This window comes from Peromyscus maniculatus, chromosome 2 (genome assembly GCF_049852395.1).
Source record: "Peromyscus maniculatus bairdii isolate BWxNUB_F1_BW_parent chromosome 2, HU_Pman_BW_mat_3.1, whole genome shotgun sequence".
Lineage (NCBI taxonomy): Eukaryota > Metazoa > Chordata > Mammalia > Rodentia > Cricetidae > Peromyscus > Peromyscus maniculatus.
In genome coordinates, this window is record NC_134853.1 from 46,869,823 (window position 1) to 46,887,648 (window position 17,826).

The window sequence follows — 17,826 nt, forward strand, 5'->3', positions numbered from 1 at the left end:
AGCACTCGGGAGGCAGAGCCAGGCGGATCTCTGTGAGTTCGAGGCCAGCCTGGGCTACCAAGTGAGTCCCAGGAAAGGCGCAAAGCTACACAGAGAAACCCTGTCTCAAAAAACCAAAAAAAAAAAAAAAAAAAAAAAAAAAAAAAAAAGAAAAATATGCTGTTCTTGCTTCTTGTTGCTATTTGTAAACTCATCCTTTGACCTGTTCTTGTTTTAACAAGCTTTGCAGAAACATTCCTTAAAATATTAACCTTAAAATAAAATGCGTACATAGCCCTATCCTAGGTTTTGTCCTGGAATTGTTTATATATGTTTGCTTGTCCTTATTTTATAAATATTAAAACATATTTATATATGTTTTCAGTCCTTGCTGAAAAGTAATTTCTACTTCCTTTGATATTTTATCTACTTCTCAAAAGGAAGACTCATTAAAGAGCTCCTCGATCCTGCAGAAATGGTACTTTCTGATCCTCATTAAGATCATGTGTAGGCAGCATTTGCTTTTCAAATCTTCTATCCATTTTTAGATAACCTCTCCTTTTACACTTCTGGAAAAATGGATGTTTATCTTTTTACAAAACCCTCTTGATGCCTTCTTTAAAAGCCAAAATTCCTATCTGGAGAAGCCTATTTCTTTTCCTACAAATTTTACTGCCTGAATTGAAAGTACACTTTCCTTTTAGATAGGCTGAAAAACTCTTATCTTCATTCATAAAACATGTAGTTTTCAGTTGTGCAGTATATTGATAACCCAACTATGCTTCTAATGAACTGAACTTAGAGTAGACATGATCATTAAAAAAATTCTCCATCACTACTCTGCCCTTAAGAAACAAGCCGAAGTTTGTATGTGACAGTATCATGTGCTGTGCACAGGTGTTCTTAGTGTTCATTTTTCAGCAACAGAAGCCTCATCCATTCATTCAGTTCCCTGGGTTTCCTTGGCTTCCCTGTCACAAGTTATCACTTATAACACTTACCTTGAAGACTTACAATTTGGTCACAATAGATGGAAAAGTTGAGACATGATGTCATTCATTTGTTTATGGCATAAGTCCCTGATTTCTTGAAATATTCTATGAAAGTTTCTGAATTACAGATGTGAGTCACAGAGAACTCATTCTGTATCCCTGTTGAAGCAGTGCTGGCGAGCCTTTATAGAGGTGCTCATGTAGGATGTCTGTATTCAGATCAGCCTTTCTGGTAGCAAGTAAAGCTCACAGCATCCACAGCTAGAATCTTGCCAAACACAGGTCTTCTGTGTCTTGTCATCCAAACTGATGGTACAGACTGCACTGGCAACACTCAGTCCATCACATGGGACTTACCACTTACTCTGCATGTGTTTAGGCTCTTACAATACACACCTCAGCAATTATTTCCAGGATCATTTTAATGTAAGAAAAGAGTATTTGTTACTTTGTGCATTAAATTAAGTTTACAAATTAATACAACATTGGCTTTATTTTTTTATATTTTTGGCTAATATAGTATGCTTTGCAATTCCAATTTTATTTATCCACTAGCTGTATCTATTAGTGTTCAAGAGAGTTTACTATCAATTCAGTAAACTGAAAACTGACCTCATTTCAAAAATAGACATCCAAAAGTCATGCCCACTGTGTAGGAATGTCTATATGTAAATGTTAAGATATCTAAATGAAAAGACTTATGTGGATGTGCTCTTTGAAATGAATATCTTAATAGCCCCCATCCCAAGATACAGAGCTTTGAAACATTGCTACACAGATATTACTGTAATAAAACAAATCTCTAAAGTCATATAGAGATAAGCATGAATGTAAAATAGGTTCACAAATATATTACATACAGGTGACATAGGTAACATTTACATGAGCTGTTCTAGAAAGAATTAGAGCGATTTGGCTCCTTGATATTTGATGTTACTATACACTGATATATCATGGAAAATATAAAATACATATTACATTTAGTATTCAAATAAACTGTCCCAAATGGTAGTTATGAAGTTGCTGCTACTTGACAACTGCATGTTTTTAATTGCAAATTAAGCATGCAGCAGCTAAAAGTGTAAGGTTCTTTTTAGGTCACATAGCTCATACTCTCTTGCACCAATTCATAAAATAAAATATATAACATAAAGAAATGAGAATACAACGAGCCCTTGTCTGTGGAAAACCTATGGATTTTGCTAGTCTCAAATCTATCGTAATTTTTTTTCTATTTTTGAATTCAATTTTCTGAGTAGTGAAGTAGGAAAATCCATAAAACATACAGATGCATAAAAATTAATTACTAATGTATAATAACATAAGTGAAGCTCTACTGTTTCAGAATGGCCATTCTAACTGTATAAATATTCACTGAGAGGTATACAGTTTGGAACTAGGCAAATATTTGAGTTGCTTCCTTACACCAGTTGTGTGATGTCTTTATTTGTGAGTTAACTAGAATAAAGTAATTTATTTAAAAATATTTTAAAAAGAAAGTTTATGTATAAATGTTAAGCTATCTATCTAAATAAAAGTGAGTAGATGGCCTCTTTTAAATGTGCATCCTAATAGTCCCTGTCCTTAGATACAGAGCTTTGGAATAAAACTACACACTATAACTGTGATAAAATCATGAAAATGTAGGCATCGGCAATATCTTGCAGACATACACATGCATGTGTATAGATGTTTTATATATAACATTTATATCAACTGTTCTTAATAAAAGTCACGAAGATCTGGCATTTTTCATTTTCTTTTTCATGTTCTAATGGATCAAATAACTTTTTCATATCAGCAATATTAATTTTTAAAGTATTATTCAACACATAGCCATTAACTAAACACTGAGGTAATGACTACTGTGCTCACTTGTGTTCTCAGTTCTACAACAATTTCACATACTCACTTTCAAAGGCTTATCCATATAAACGGGAATTAAATACACACGTTAACACTTGTTTAAATGTTTGTTAAATGCAATTTTTAATATGACTAAAGATTAGTGATAAAAATATCGATAGAAGTTTTGTGAATATAATTGAGAAAAATTTAACAGAAAAGTAATTTCTGAGTAAATAAGATTACATATAAACTCTTAGAATCCATTCTAACCATCTTTACCCTACACTATCCTATGTGAACTACGATTACTAGAAAACTTAACTGTAGCTGGGCGGTGGTGGCACACGCCTTTAATCCCAGCACTCGGGAGGCAGAGGCAGGTGGATCTCTGTGAGTTCAAGGCCAGCCTGGTCTCCAAAGCAAGTTCCAGGAAAGGCGCAAAGCTACACAGAGAAACCCTGTCTCGAAAAACCAAAAAAAAAAAAAAAAACTTAACTCTACTAATCCTAATAACAGTCCTCTGATCCTAATAACAGTCCCCTGCATAACCACCATTGCCCCCACTTGTCAGACGATGCCAGAGAAGTAAATTAACCAAGAGAGTCCATAGATTACATTTCAAAACCAGAAGTGAGAGGCAACAACAGACCAGACCCAGGATGTCTGCTCTTGGTCATTTGCAAAGTGTTTTTTCTAAAGAATTCTGAATGGTAAATATGTGTCCTCTACAATAAAAATTATAGAAACAAAAAACTGCATGGAATAGCCAGATATCCAGAATAACAGTCAATGGCTTCCATACTCTAGGGGTTCTAACCAGAATGTTTTCTATGTAGTATTCCCAGCTTCTTCCAGAGATGTCTCCATTGTCATGTTAATATTTATATTAAATTAAGCCTTGTTCCATTTTTCTAAGATCTGCCATTACTCCCTCAGAAATGAAATCTCAACCTCTCAAGGATAAGTCTTTCTCTGATGGGCAGTCTGCCCAACTTTTGACATTATTAATATTCTTTTCACAGAACATTACAAAGAGTGCAGGCAGCTGTGCCATGCTGGCTGTGGCTGCTGTGGCAACTCCTTCTGCATTTAGCACATCAATAAAAGAGCAGCCCTGTTTTTCAGTGTCACCAGATGAGAAACATCAAGAGCTTTGAGAAGAGTTTTGTGCAGAAGTCTTGGGCTTCTATGTAGGGCAGAGACAGTCTCAGGCCAGCAGCATGTGACTAGGTGATATTTCAAAGGCATGGATTTAGATATCAAAAGACCAAACATTTTTGTATCAATAGAAAATCTTTATTTAAAGTATTTCTATTGCATTGGTTTCTGTGGGGCATCTGTATTCAAAAGGATAATGGAGTCTGTAATAGATTTAATCATGAATATTCACTGTAGGCATGCTCAACTATATACAGTTCTCAACACCAATAAAGGAATGTGTAGAGTCTTTCTTGGTCCTGCCAGCTGATGGGTGATGTCGTTCTGTATGCTGTGAATGTGTTGCACTGATTGGTTGATAAATAAAATGCTGAATGACCAGTAGCCAGGCAGGAAGTATAGGCAGGATAAGCAGACAAGGAGAATTCTGGGAAGAGGAAGACAGAGTCAGGAGTAGCCAGCCAGACACAAAGGAAGCAAGATGTGAAGGCAGAACTGAGAAAAGGTACCAAGCCATGTGGCTAAACATAAACAAGAATTATGGGTTAAGTGTAAGAGCTACTCAGTAATAAGCTTGAGCTAATGGCCATCTAGTTCATAAATAATATAAATCTCTGTGTGTTTCCTTGGGTCTGAGCAGCTGCAGACTGGTGGGTAAGAGAGATTTGTCCTGAGCGAGGACCAGGCAGGACACAGGAAAACTTCAGCTACAGCCAACCAGCCAGCTCCCAAATAATGACACAGAGAATCCTTATTAACTATGAAAGCTCATCAGTTAAGGCAAATTCCTAACTAGTTCTTATAACTTAAATTAACCTACTTCTAGTCATCTGTGGGCTGTCATGTGGCTCGTGGCTGTTACCTCTCCTCCTGCATGTCTTGCTTGTTCTCTGTCTCTTGGTGTCTCTCCTGCATGCCTATAATCCTCTTCTTATTTCCTCTCTCTGCCTGAAGTCTTGCCTATACTATTGGCTAGCTATTGGCTATTCAGATCTTTATTAACCCAACTACAACAATATATCTTCACACAGTGTACAAATATATCACAACAATAATGCAATTCCAAATTTTCTTTTTTGTTTGTTTGTTTGTTTTTTCTTTTGTCTTGTTTTGCTGTATAAAAAAGATCCCAATATAAATGAGGGAGGGAAGGAGACAGGTACCCACCCTTTAGTGTAGAGAAACAGGAGGGTAAGAGGGCAGGCCTCACGAAGAGGATGAGGGGAATGTCATTAAGGCTTAAAATATTCTTTGTAAAAAAGTGGAGGACTCTCCACGACCCTAGAGGAAGGCAGAGGTTGAGGTGTTGGCCACTCCAAGTGTCCAGAGGCGAGGGAAGGCGGCCTCTCTTCTCACTCTCGGTCACTCTCTTCCTTGTGTAGGTAAGAGTGCTACAGGGCTCGAAAGGCAGAGATCCGCTTTTGCGGGTTAAAAGTCAGCATCTCCAGCAGCAGCTGCGCTCCAGATTCCTCCATTTCTGGCACCACTGACTGCACTGGCCCAGGCTCCCTGGGGGAAAAGGCGCCTGGGGCAGAGACACCTCTCGAGGCCAGTCATCTTCTGGAGGCAAGCCAATGAGATCAAAGATTTTGCCCAACTGGTCGGCTTCAGAGTTTCCACAGAAGAAGGGCTTTCGACGAAACATCTCTGCAAAAATACAGCCCACGCTCCACATGTCCACAGGTGTTGCATAGGTAGACTGCAGAAGAACCTCAGGAGCTCTGTACCAGAGCATAACAACCATGGGTGTCAGGGCCATCTGGTAGCTGTAGATTCTGGCGAGGCCAAAGTCAGCCAGCTTTACTGTGCCATTACTGGTCACCAGAATGTTCTCCAGTTTCAGGTTTCAGTGAACAATGCAGTTTGCATGAAGAAAATCGAGGCCGCTTAGAAACTGCCGCATCAGATCCTTGATGGTCTCAACTGGCAATCCTGGTGGGGGTGCTTTGTCCAAGTACGTCCTCAGGTCCTGGTCTATGTGCTCAAACACCAGGGTCACCTTGATGTCTCGGTCAGTTAGGGAAGTAGCACAGACATCCATCAGCCGTAAAACATTGGGATGTTCAAAGGCCTCCAACATCCTCAGTAAGGCCACCTCACTAACAGTGCTGATGGGAAGGCCCCCTCCAGCTCCTCCTCTGTTAGGAACTCTTACACTCTTGAGGGCCACAAAGTGGCCGCTGTGGGGATCTCGGGCCTTGTACACCGTCCCATAGGCACCGACACCGATTTCAGCCACTGGTTCATATTGAGAGGTAGCCATCATACTCGGAGTAGATCTCCTCATGCCCGCCCGGCCCGAGAGCTATGGAGGTGGCCCTTTATCTGGGCCCGTGAGCCAGTGCCTGCAGCGCCATACACCCGGGGTCGGTCCCAGGCAGCTGGACGCTACGGGCCCGTCCATAGACACAGGCCTTGAGCTAGAGAGGTCCCCTCCCCCCGACCCTCACCATGTGACCCACTGCCAGAGAGGCGAGCAGAAACGGGGAGGGGGGGCGCAATTCCAAATTTTCTAAAGGTAACAGAAAAAACATGAGCCCTTCCCCATCTCTCATCCACTTTGACTTGATGATCAAAAAAATAAACTCTTCAAGTTTTAAATTTTGAGTCACAATTGCAGGGACAATCTTTTATGTTCTCATAAATACTTTTGTACAAGCACTGAAATCAGTTTTCCCCACTAGGAATAAGTTATCAAGCATGTGAACACGTTTCTAGTTATGATAGAATGAACTGAAATTTGCACTGTGAGAGATCAGAGTTGTAGTGTATACTGTCCGTGCATTTGTGTCTGAATGAGTTACAGCTCAATAGCTCTCTAACAACATCTGAATGGTGGTTTGTAATACAAATATACACATAAAAGAACAAAGAATGTTAAATAGGATATCAGAAACACTATAGGAAAAAAAATGAATTAACTTTCAGAGCCCTGCTTCAGATGACACTATAGCTACTGGACACACAGTGAACAAAGCAACCACACCAAATGTCAAGGCTATGTCCACAGCTGACAGAAAGACTATCAAGTCTTCCTCAGAGAGAAGGTTCTGGTTTTTGTTTTGTTTTCTGAAAAATGCAGAAGCTCTAAATGAAGACTAAAGGCATTTAATTGAATTGCTCCTGAATAAAGGTAATTTCTTTGGGGGGTTAATCCCCTCTTTCAAGTAAATTGCTTTTGATGCTCTAACTTGACAGAATGGAGTGGTAACATGATTTGTGTCACCTTCCAGGTAGTAACCTAAGGGATTTAATTAGGTGACCTTCAAATTTCTTCTAAGTCCTAAGCTGTGTCATCTTTAGGATCTATCTTCAATAGACCTGAGAAAATTCTGTTCAATCCACAGGCCCATATAGTTATGTGCCATAGCAAAACAACACTGCGGTCAGTACAGCTCACATAAGCAGCAGTGACCCCTAAGATTGTAAGAGAGCTGAGAAGGACAGGATTTACATGCAATGGTGGCCCCTGAGATCATAATATTGCTGAAACATTTCTGCTTCCTAGTAGAGTCTTAGCATTATCACCATGCCATAGTGTGTTTTATTAAATGTCTACATTGCTTTTGGTTTATGTAAAACTCCTGTGCTGTCAGACATACAAATATAACATAGGCCATTATGTAAAGCACAAGACTTTACAATAGAACACGTGACTGTGCTATTGGCTTCTGTGTACCTTTCATTGGTATTTTATAGTAAACTTCTTATAGAGTTAAAAAAAAAAAGAAAAAGAAAACTGTTACCGGTAAACAGACAGTCATGGCTGACCAGCCACAGCCTCACCATGCCATGCTTTCTGCATCACTTGATTAAACCTGTTAACTGACATAGACCATTTGGGTTTGTGTAACTACACTCTACGATGTTTGCACAACAAAATCATTTAATGACACATTCCTCAAGACAGGCCCCATTGTTATGTGATACTTGACTCAGTATAAATATTTCAAAGTTCCCACTATCAGTTTAGACTTTAAATGGTTCAGATTAATGGCCAGCAAGTGAGCTGTCTGTACATCCTGTTAATTTTAAAATAAACTAGAGAAGGTTTGCCATAGACAAGCATATCTCCAAGGGTAATCTAAAAGCTCCAAAGGATATAGTTGTAATTTCTAGACAAATAAAAATGTAAGTACTTTAATAGGTAGCATATAAACTACAACTATTAATCTATCATGCTTCATAGCAGCTGTATCTCAAGTCTGTGTTAAAGGAAGAAGGTAAAATGGCAAACTCTCTTGGACCAAACTTTCCTTAGGCTCCTATGGCCACTTCTTAAAAAATCTTCACCTTGGTCATCTCCAAATCCTACTCTTGTCATGACTATAGTAGTCAGCTTAGCAAAATCTTCCCAGAGGGGTGAGAGACAATCACCTCACCCCCAATCTATGATTGTCCTGCTCTGTTGTCTGCATCAACCTCTCATTACTGTAACAAATAACTGAGGGGAAGTAATTTAAAGAAAGATTAATTTTGACTCCATGTTTCAGAGACTGTAGTTATGCTCAGCCAGTGCTACTCTTTCCAGAACAGGATGAAGCAGGCCATTGAGGTGGAATAGCATGGAAGAACAATGTTCCTTGTGTCATGCTGGCCAGAAAGGACAGACACAAAGAGGGGCGGAGGGATAGGATATCACTGCAAGGTACAACTCCATTGTCCTACCTCCTTCAACTAGGCCCTATCTTCTAAAGTTTCCAAAATGTCTCAAAACAGTGCCACCATGTGAGGACTAAACTTTCAACATGAGTGCTGAGGTCATTGCACATTCAAATTAAAACTGCTGCTCAGAGCAAAAATTTTGTCACATCCATTTAGCAAGATTCTCCCAGTCTCCTTCCTGATTTCTGTCAACTGCCCTTTAACCTGTTCCCTAGCTATTGTTAGGGATCAGGACACAGTGTCCCAAAATACATTGCTTTGCCAGAAACTCAAGGAGACTGATGGACCTCTGAAACTCTTGAGTAACTTCATGAGTAGTAAGTAGCTCATGAATTTCTCTCTGACCTCTCTGCCCCCCTTTCTCTTTTCCCTATTTCCTTCAAGGAAGGGCTAGAAAGTAGAACTCCTCTACCTAAATTAAGCCATAAAAGTTGAGAAATAACACTCTCAGACCCTCATCCTTCTCTGTTGCAGACCTTCAGATGTCAGGGGTCTCCCCTCTACTTGGAGCACAAAGGAGTCAACAGATTTGACACAGAGAACTTGCGAGGTTCCCTAGTTATGCTTATTGCCTCTAGGGGGCACCCTTTTTATCCACTCACATTTCTACACGGCCATCCATTCTTCAATCTACTCAATTAAAAACAAAACCAAAAACAAACAAACAAAAAAAAAAAAAACATTTTTGCCCTGGTCTTCAGTCTGAAAGCTCCCATATCATGTAGAACAAAATAAAATAAAATTTTTTATGCTTCCTCTTATTAATCTTTTAACATGGGAGTATTAGCCATGACTTTTGTGGTAAGTGAAGGGAAATGCCTTTTTTTTTGCATCTATGCTATAATTTCTACTTGTATTTGAGTGTATTCAGTGTTAAACCCCACTTAATTCTTTTGTATTCTCAACACTTGTCAAAAGAGTCATGAATGTAATTTCCCTGACAGTGCCATGGGCTATCTAAGAAAACAGCCATAAGCAAGCATGAGAAACCTCTTTTCATATTGTTGGTTAGGGGCATTCAAGAGATCCTCCAAAAACAACATGTGCAATTGCAATTGCTCTTGGTTTTGTGTTCCATAATTTGAAGGTAGAGTCCAATTACTGAAGATACCACACACTTCAGACACAGGATTGGTAGAATTGAGTTGGATCTGACCTGGATGCCTCTTCCTTGAGGGCTATTTTTCATAGTATACAAAGGCACTATGCAAGGTGCCAAGGAAGAAAAAAATCAATAGTTCTACCAAGATGTGACACTTTCAAACTACAACAATGACCAGCTCAGCAAGTTTTCCACAAAAGTGAAGTAGTGAGACATATGTCATGGCAGTAACCCACATCTGTCTAATTGGATTTAAGGCCCACTCAATAGGAGCAAATTTGTGCCTGCTACTGTAAAGCCAGCCAACTATTTTTGACTGTCAAGACCATGAAGGCCAGAGGAGAAATTGCTGCTGCCCATTTATTAAATAAATATAATCTCTAATTTCAATTTAAATACTTATCATTTACCCACATATATATGTAGTTTTCACCTGTTGCAGAATATTTGTTTAACTATGCAAAGATATGTTTCATTTGTGCAATTATGTAAAGATGTGTTGCTATTTTTCCTTGCCTGCCTAAGGTAACTGATTGGTCTAATGAAAAACTGAATGGCCAATAATGAGGCAGGAGGGATAGGTGGAACTTCCAGGCAGGGAGAATAAATTTTCTCCCCCTTAGGCTTGGGGAGAAAAGAAAAAGAGACACCAGGGAGATGCCAGGGGCCAGACAGACAGACATGGAGGAAGCAGTAAAGTATGAGAGAGAATGAAAGAGAGAGAGAGAGAGAGAGAGAGAGAGAGAGAGAGAGAGAGAGAGAGAGAGCCCCAAGGCAAAATGTAGTTGACTAGAAACCAGTTAAATTAAGTACAAAGAGTAATGGAGCAAGCCTAAGCTAAGGCCCCCCAAATTCATAATTAATAAGTCTCCATGTCTTTATTTGGGAGCTGGTTGGCAGCCCAAAGAAAAATCCAATGACACTTACACTCTCATCAATGCAATATCTTTTGGCAACAGACAGAGACCATGCAGAACGCCGTAACTGATCAAAATGCAGACAACTGACAATGGTGTGCCCAGCCTCACCTGACACACCTACAATATAACCCCTACACCTAAGTCTTAGGGGACATCACAGGTAACAGGCAGAAAAAAAAAGTAGCCAGGGACCTAGATGTCTACTGATAGATATCTTCTTTACAGGACAGCAAAGCTTCAATCATAAAATCTCAACAATATGGTAGCCTAAAAAAGAATCAAACAATAACACCCATTGATACGACAACATAGATAGGAGAAATCTTACAAGGTCCTACCTCTTGATGAAGAGCTACAGGAAATTAATGACATGATGTTGAGATAGGACAAGTTAGTCTTACTCAGGGATGAGCTTCCTAGTTAGTTATCAGCCCTTAAAATATATACATACAAGCAACACTAAATAGACTAAACAATGTGTATTTATGTGTATTTATACATGTAACAATAATAATTAAAGTAAAAGAGAGGATTGGAGAGATAGCTCAGCAATTAAGAGTACTTGTTGCTCTTGCAGAGCATCTGGGTTTGTTTCCCAGTACCCATATAGTGGCTCACAGCCATCTGTAATCTAGTTCCAAGGGATCCTCTCCCCTGACTGTCTAGAACACCAGGCATGCAGGTGGTGTATCCATATAAAATAAAATAAAATTTTAAAAAGAAAATATAAAAAAGGAGTGAGTGAGTGAGTGAGAGGTAGATCTAGGAGAAGCTAGAGGGAGGATTCATGGGTTAGGGTAGGTGATCAAAATATGATCAAAGTACAGTGCATGAGATTCTCAAAGAATTATTCAAAATTTGATTAACTTTTTGTTGTTGTTGTTTAACCTCAGACCTTCATTTCTGCCTTTAAGGGGATTCTCTCTTTAGAACATTGTTTATTCACATGAAATATACAGAACACAGACACAAATACACTGTTGTGGCTTGAGTGTGAAATGCTGCTCATAGGCTCATGTATTTGAACACTTGTTTCACAGGTGAAAATGATGATTTGGAAGGCTGCAGACCTTTAGGATCTGGAGGTTCCTAGAAGACATGAGGTTTTAGACCCAGGTCCCATCCGTGCCTATTCTCAGTTTCCACACTACAGATGCCATGCACCCATTGGCCTCATGCACCTGCGGCCATGCCTTCCCCACGCTGACAACCATGTCCCCTTAAATGATAAGCAAAATAAGTTGTTTTCTGTCAGATACTTAGTAGCAGCAATGAAAAAAGTGACAAACACACATCCCTCAGGCCACTTACAAAATAATATCATCTATATAGGTGAAAATACATTTACATTTATACTTTTTCTTTAAAAATAAATTAGATGCTTTTTTTTCCAAACTGACTCCTATTTACAGGATAAATTAGGCATGATTAACAAAAATCTGGTCTTTTTTAAAAAATTAATTAAAATAAAATGTCACCATATTTATACATGCAACTTAATTTTCAGAGCAAAACCTCTCAAAGGCAGGTGTTGCTCCCAGATGTTGCTCCACTTCAGTTCCATCTCCACATAGTTATTTAGTTGAGCTCCTTAAAAATATAAGCTTGGCCTTGTCTTTGTGACAGAAACACACATATAGCTTCTTCTGGGTTCAGAAATAAAGAAAAAAGAAACCTCCAAACTCCACTGCAGACCAGAAGTCCCTGTCAGATGTGCTCCTGTTCATGCCTGTCATCTCACCTAACTACCTCATTCCCCACCTCTCTCACAGGCTTCACAAACTCTGGGGCTTTAGTCCTCCAAATACAGAAGCTGCTTTCTGGTCCCAGAACCTTTCACTGTTGTATGCCCTATCTCTGGAAGGTGTTTTCACTCCCCTGGTCACAGGCTGCTCTGTATTTCTTGATCTATGCATGAATACCATCGGTCTAACCTGGTGTGTCTCATCATCCTGTATCAAGGCCTTGGCTGACCGATATAGTCTCTCTTTTTTCTGTCTATTCTCTGCTAATATCAATTACAGCCTGCATTCATTTCATCTGACTTCCTTCTACACATCCTTAAAGAATGTAGGTTCCACAATGGAAACCTCTTGTTAACCTGCTCTTGGGTCATTCCAAGCCCTCAGCAAACACTCATTCCATGGATTCTAAAGATGGTTCTACATTTTATAGTTATATTACAAGCAAATTTATTTTGTGGCCGTTTTCACAATGTTTATTTTTATTTTTGTTTTTTCCTATTTCAAATCTTCAGCTCGAGTTCACAGTTTCTATAAAAACTAAAAATACAAACATTTTATCAGAAAGTATGACAACTTCTCAAGGCATAATGGTTTTATTCCTGACTCATTGATGTTACCAGGGTTTTATGGTTACTTCAAAGTAATGTACTATCAAAGACTAACAGGACCATTGATAACAAAGAGGCAAATAGTACATACCAAAAAAAGTACCAGCATCTTTTGCTTTGTCCAAGAAGTCACTAGGCAAAAAATTGGTGTGAAAATATTTTTATAGTTCCCTGGTGGATCTATCCCCAGAACTTCTTATAAAGAATAAATTTAACAATAAGTTACTGTACAACTGTGACCCATAAGGTCCTACATCTTCTGTTTCTTCCAAAGCATTTATTTCTCAAACTTCAGGTAACAAAATGAAATTTCAGTTGTGAATCAAATTTGGTGGACTTTCTAGAATTTCATGGAATTAAAGACAATGAGAAGAATGGAAAAGAATAAACTATGTTGCATGGGTTTATTTGAAGAACATTGCTTAGTTATATATTTTGAAAGTTACTGTGTGTATGTGTACATATAGGGATGCATGTTTTATATACATACATATATTGTGTGTACATGTACTTTTATATTCACTTCCTATGTATGTGTTTTATGTCATGTATTGTAGAGCATTATTTTAAGATGTGTTACATTTGTTTATGCTGTGGAACATTTGTTTAATGGAGCAAAGATGTGTTGCATTCTTTTATATTGCATTTGTTTAACTCTGTGAAGCTGTGTACTGTACCTGTCTAAAACATCTGATAGTTTAATAAAGAGTTGAACAGCTAATAGTGAGGCAGGAAAAAGGAAAGGTGTGGCCGGCAGGCAGAGAAAATAAATAGAAGGAGAAATCTGGGAGGAAAGAAAGAAAGGAACAAGAGAACAAGGAGAGGAGGATACTGGAGCTCAGCCACCCAGCCACATAGCCAGCCATGGCATAAGAGTAAAAGTAAGAAGTAAGAAAAGGAAAAGTCCAAGAGGCAAAAAGTGGACGGGATAATTGGAATAATTTAAGAAAATCTGGCTAGAAACAAGCCAAGCTAAGGATGGGAATTTATAATAAAAAAATAAGCCTCTGCATGTGATTGATTTGGGTGCTGGGTGGTGGTTCCCCCCAAAGAGCAAAAGCAAACAACAACAGTCATGTGCTCTCGTTCTATGTGACAATGTAAGTCATGGGATTGTTGCTGGTTGTTTTCACTCTTTTGGCTCTTTGTTCTTTGGGGGATCCACCACCCAACTACCAAATACACACACACACAGACTTATTCTTCATTATAAATGCCTGTCCTTAGTTTGGATTATTTCCAGCTAGCTTTTCTTAAATTATCCTGTCTGCCCTTTGCCTCTGGGCTTTTAACTTTTTCTATTTCTGTACACCTTTCTTTACTTCTCCATGTGTGGCTGTGTTGCTGGGTGGCTGCCACTTTCTTTTCTTGGTCCTTGATCTCCCTTGCTCCTTGATCCCTCTTTTTCTCCTCCTATTTATTTCCTCTGCCTGCAAGCCCCACCTACCCTTTCTCTTGCCTTGCTGTTGGTGGTTCAGCTCTCTATTAGACTATCAGGTGTTTTAAACAGGCAAAGTATCACAGCTTTACAGAGTTAAACAAATGCAACATAAAAGAATGCAACATATCTTTGCATCATTAAAAAAGCATTCCACAGCATGAACAAATGTAACACATCTTATTCTACAACATGAGATGAAAAAAAAGTTGAAATCCACTGCATTTGGTGAGCAAAGGAGACAGAGCAAGTGCTAGCAATTACATTTCAAATACAAAAATGAGCCAAAATGCATGCACTGCTATAAGAGTACTCACACATTTAATCTATTTCTGTCAGTGACACACTCCATTCTGTTTTGTATGTTAAGTCATCAATTTTGTATGTCCACTTTCATACTATAACTTAAGCTCTTCAAGGATAAAATGTCATATTCTGTCAGGTACAGTATTGTTTTAAATAAAGATGACTTTTCCATGAACAATGTTCACAAAGTTCCATCTATTTCCCATTTCTATCTGAAAAGGAGGACTCTATATTTGAATTGATGACTGAAAACAACTGAGATATCAAGTTCTGCATTTTCTAGATGATCCTCAGGGTTCTGGTAGCTTACACTGTCTGTATCTTGATAATGATCCTTGGAGCCTGAGCTTCTATGTTTGAAGTTGGGCTCACACATGGAGACAGATAGAGAAATATACAGCAGGGAGGCCCTGAAATTACCTAAAACACAATGAAGGCCTCCTGAGCCCACCTGGATGGCTGGCTCCATGAAGATGAAAATGAAGTGTAAGGACTTCTCTGGTCCTAGGGACCAGGCACTGACTGATGATTCACAGGGCAGCCACCTAGTTCTGCAATTCAGTGGCAGAATTTATTGACTGTGCCAAACACTACAGACCACAAAACCTAGAAAACTTACTCTGTGGTCATTAGTAAATAAGTTTCCTGGCCTCTGTTCTCATATTGGTAGACTCTTCCCAGCTGTCCCTGGATGGCCACAGAGTAATACTCTCTCAGGTAAGCTCAGACTATAATCTTAACCTACACATTTTAGAAAATGGAATAAATGATTAGTGTAGGCTACGTATATAAAACAGTAAAACCCAAACATAATCCCTGGAAGTATGTCACAGCTTAAAATCAGTAACATGTTCGTGACTTTAGAATCAATGGTATATGGCAACTGGAAAAGCCTCTTGAGACCTGAATGGAAAGAAGACATCACAAAGACCTTGAAGAAAATGCCTGACATCAATCTAACTAGTGTAGTGATTTTCAAGACATGAACACATGTTACCAGAAGATGCAGCTACAGGATGCTTCATGTGTACTGGCAAAAGTTCTGTCTTCTTTTTGCCTGTAACAGCAGAGAAGAACAGAAAGTAATCTAATGAATTTGTAAATCCATCAAGGATGATTAACTAGCAGGGTAGAGAAAATAACAATTGGCTTCAGCTGCCTAGGTGAAATATGAGAAGAGAGATAAAAATGGGATTTCTGAGATGAGTTTGTGAGCAGAACTTAGAGGAAATATGAGGAAGCCAAGCTAGACTAGGTCTGAAAAAATATTGTTTCCATTCCCCATCTTTCCCAGAAACTGACCCGCAAGGTCAGAGATTGTCCTCAGCACCACTTAGATAGGCTGTTACCTGTCTAATCAAGCACATGGCTAAGAGTCTCAGGGTGTTTCTTTGTTGAAATCTCAGATTTGATATCAAGGTAACTAGGATTTCAGAGGTCCTAAGGATATGACTCTATAAATCTTAAGGGTATACCTGCTGATCACTTTCAACTATAATAATTCTTTGTGTTATTTCTCCAATGATACCCTGAGTTTCATCTCAAAAGATGAGAGAGGTTATGTCAGAAGCAAATGTCTATGTTGCTCTTCCTTGGTGGACAGGATTACAGTTTGATTCCTTAGGAATACAATTAAGAATTTTTAATGAGAAAGGAGAATGATTTCAATGGTAGGATTAAGAATCATCACAGTCATTCTCAGGGCAAATGACTGGACTCCAATGAATGAGCTAGTAACTGTCTCTAGTTAGATTTAAAATTATAGTTACTTCTACATACCCAACCCTCAGCCAGTTTCTTCTTCTCAGAGGAGAATGCTTATCTTGCTCCTGTCTCACCCAACATATTGCAGTGAGAGAAGATAAATCATTCCTTCTGGTTGCAGGTCTTTAGATGAAGGACAACCATACTAACAAGTCTCATCTGTAGATTGAGGTGACTTGCAGCATCAGAACCTTAATTGCAAGACAATTCTTAAATAGGGTGAGGTTTGAGAATTAAAAAAAAATGTAAGCAAACTACAGTCAAGAGTTGAAAACAGTTTCACATATGGAGCATTTTATTTCTTCCCTTAGGTCTGAGGGTGCTTTGTGACTACATTGGCCAAAAGAAAAAAGTAATGACAATGTTGTACAGACTGTGGGTCCCATCCCTCATGAGACTAGAAGTCACTGATTCCTATCTCCTTCCTAGCTTGTTTTTGCAGCTTCAATTGCCAGGAAATAATTCCTGCAGAGTCATATAGAAAGGTGTTCAGCTCATGTAAAGAATAAAGGAATAAACTAAGTCTAACCTGGCTGTGACTGGAGCTATTTCTAATTCTCCCAAAGAGCCTATTCTCCAGTACCACCATAGATATCACAGGAAAAGAATTGTGTGGCCAGACCTGGACAAAATATGGACTGAGAAAATCCCTAGATATAATGAGATATTTGTTGTTTGGTGGTAATTTTTTTCAGTAACAATATATAATAAACATGTGTCATACTGGTACTGCATAACACTATATTTTCAATATCATCAATTTCAAAGCCTCTGAGTTAAGAAATATATGATCTCTGTTGAAGCAGGAAAAGGGTCCTTGCAAGGAAGGGTAAAATAAGGAAAAAACATATTGAATTGTGATGGATCTGTTCTAAGAACTGGCGTCATTACATATGTAGCTGAAATGTGAACACAAACACACTGAGAAAGCGACCATGCAAATTAGAACAGAGATGGGACACAAGAGGCAGCAGCAGCAACCACTGTCGAAAACTAGGAGGGATCTTTCACCTCAGCCTGTAGAACAGACTCTCCCTGAGACATTTGGTTTCGGATGCTAAACTTTAGAAACATCCTAGAATAGCTTACTGTTTCTAGTAGATGGATTTTTGTTAATAAACATGTGGGTAACTAACTTGTCTCCTCCACAGGGAGTGGAGAGCAGAATGTGTCTTTATTATTAATGTGGCTGACATCATGCTATTAATCCTGGGGAACAATCTTGACATGATCAACACTACACACTCCAAATGTGTGGGCTCCATCTTCAGTGTTATCAGGACTCGATTACGGGATGATGC

At 38.8% G+C, this 17,826-nt stretch overlaps 1 protein-coding gene and 1 pseudogene across 1 annotated transcript in view; both read right to left on the reverse strand.

Moving 5' to 3' along the window:
- Nkain3 (sodium/potassium transporting ATPase interacting 3) overlaps positions 1-17,826 on the reverse strand; it is a 675,857-nt gene that overhangs the window by 584,432 nt on the left and 73,599 nt on the right. The window lies entirely within an intron of this gene.
- LOC102908557 (cyclin-dependent kinase 4 pseudogene) lies at positions 5,063-6,258 on the reverse strand (annotated as a pseudogene).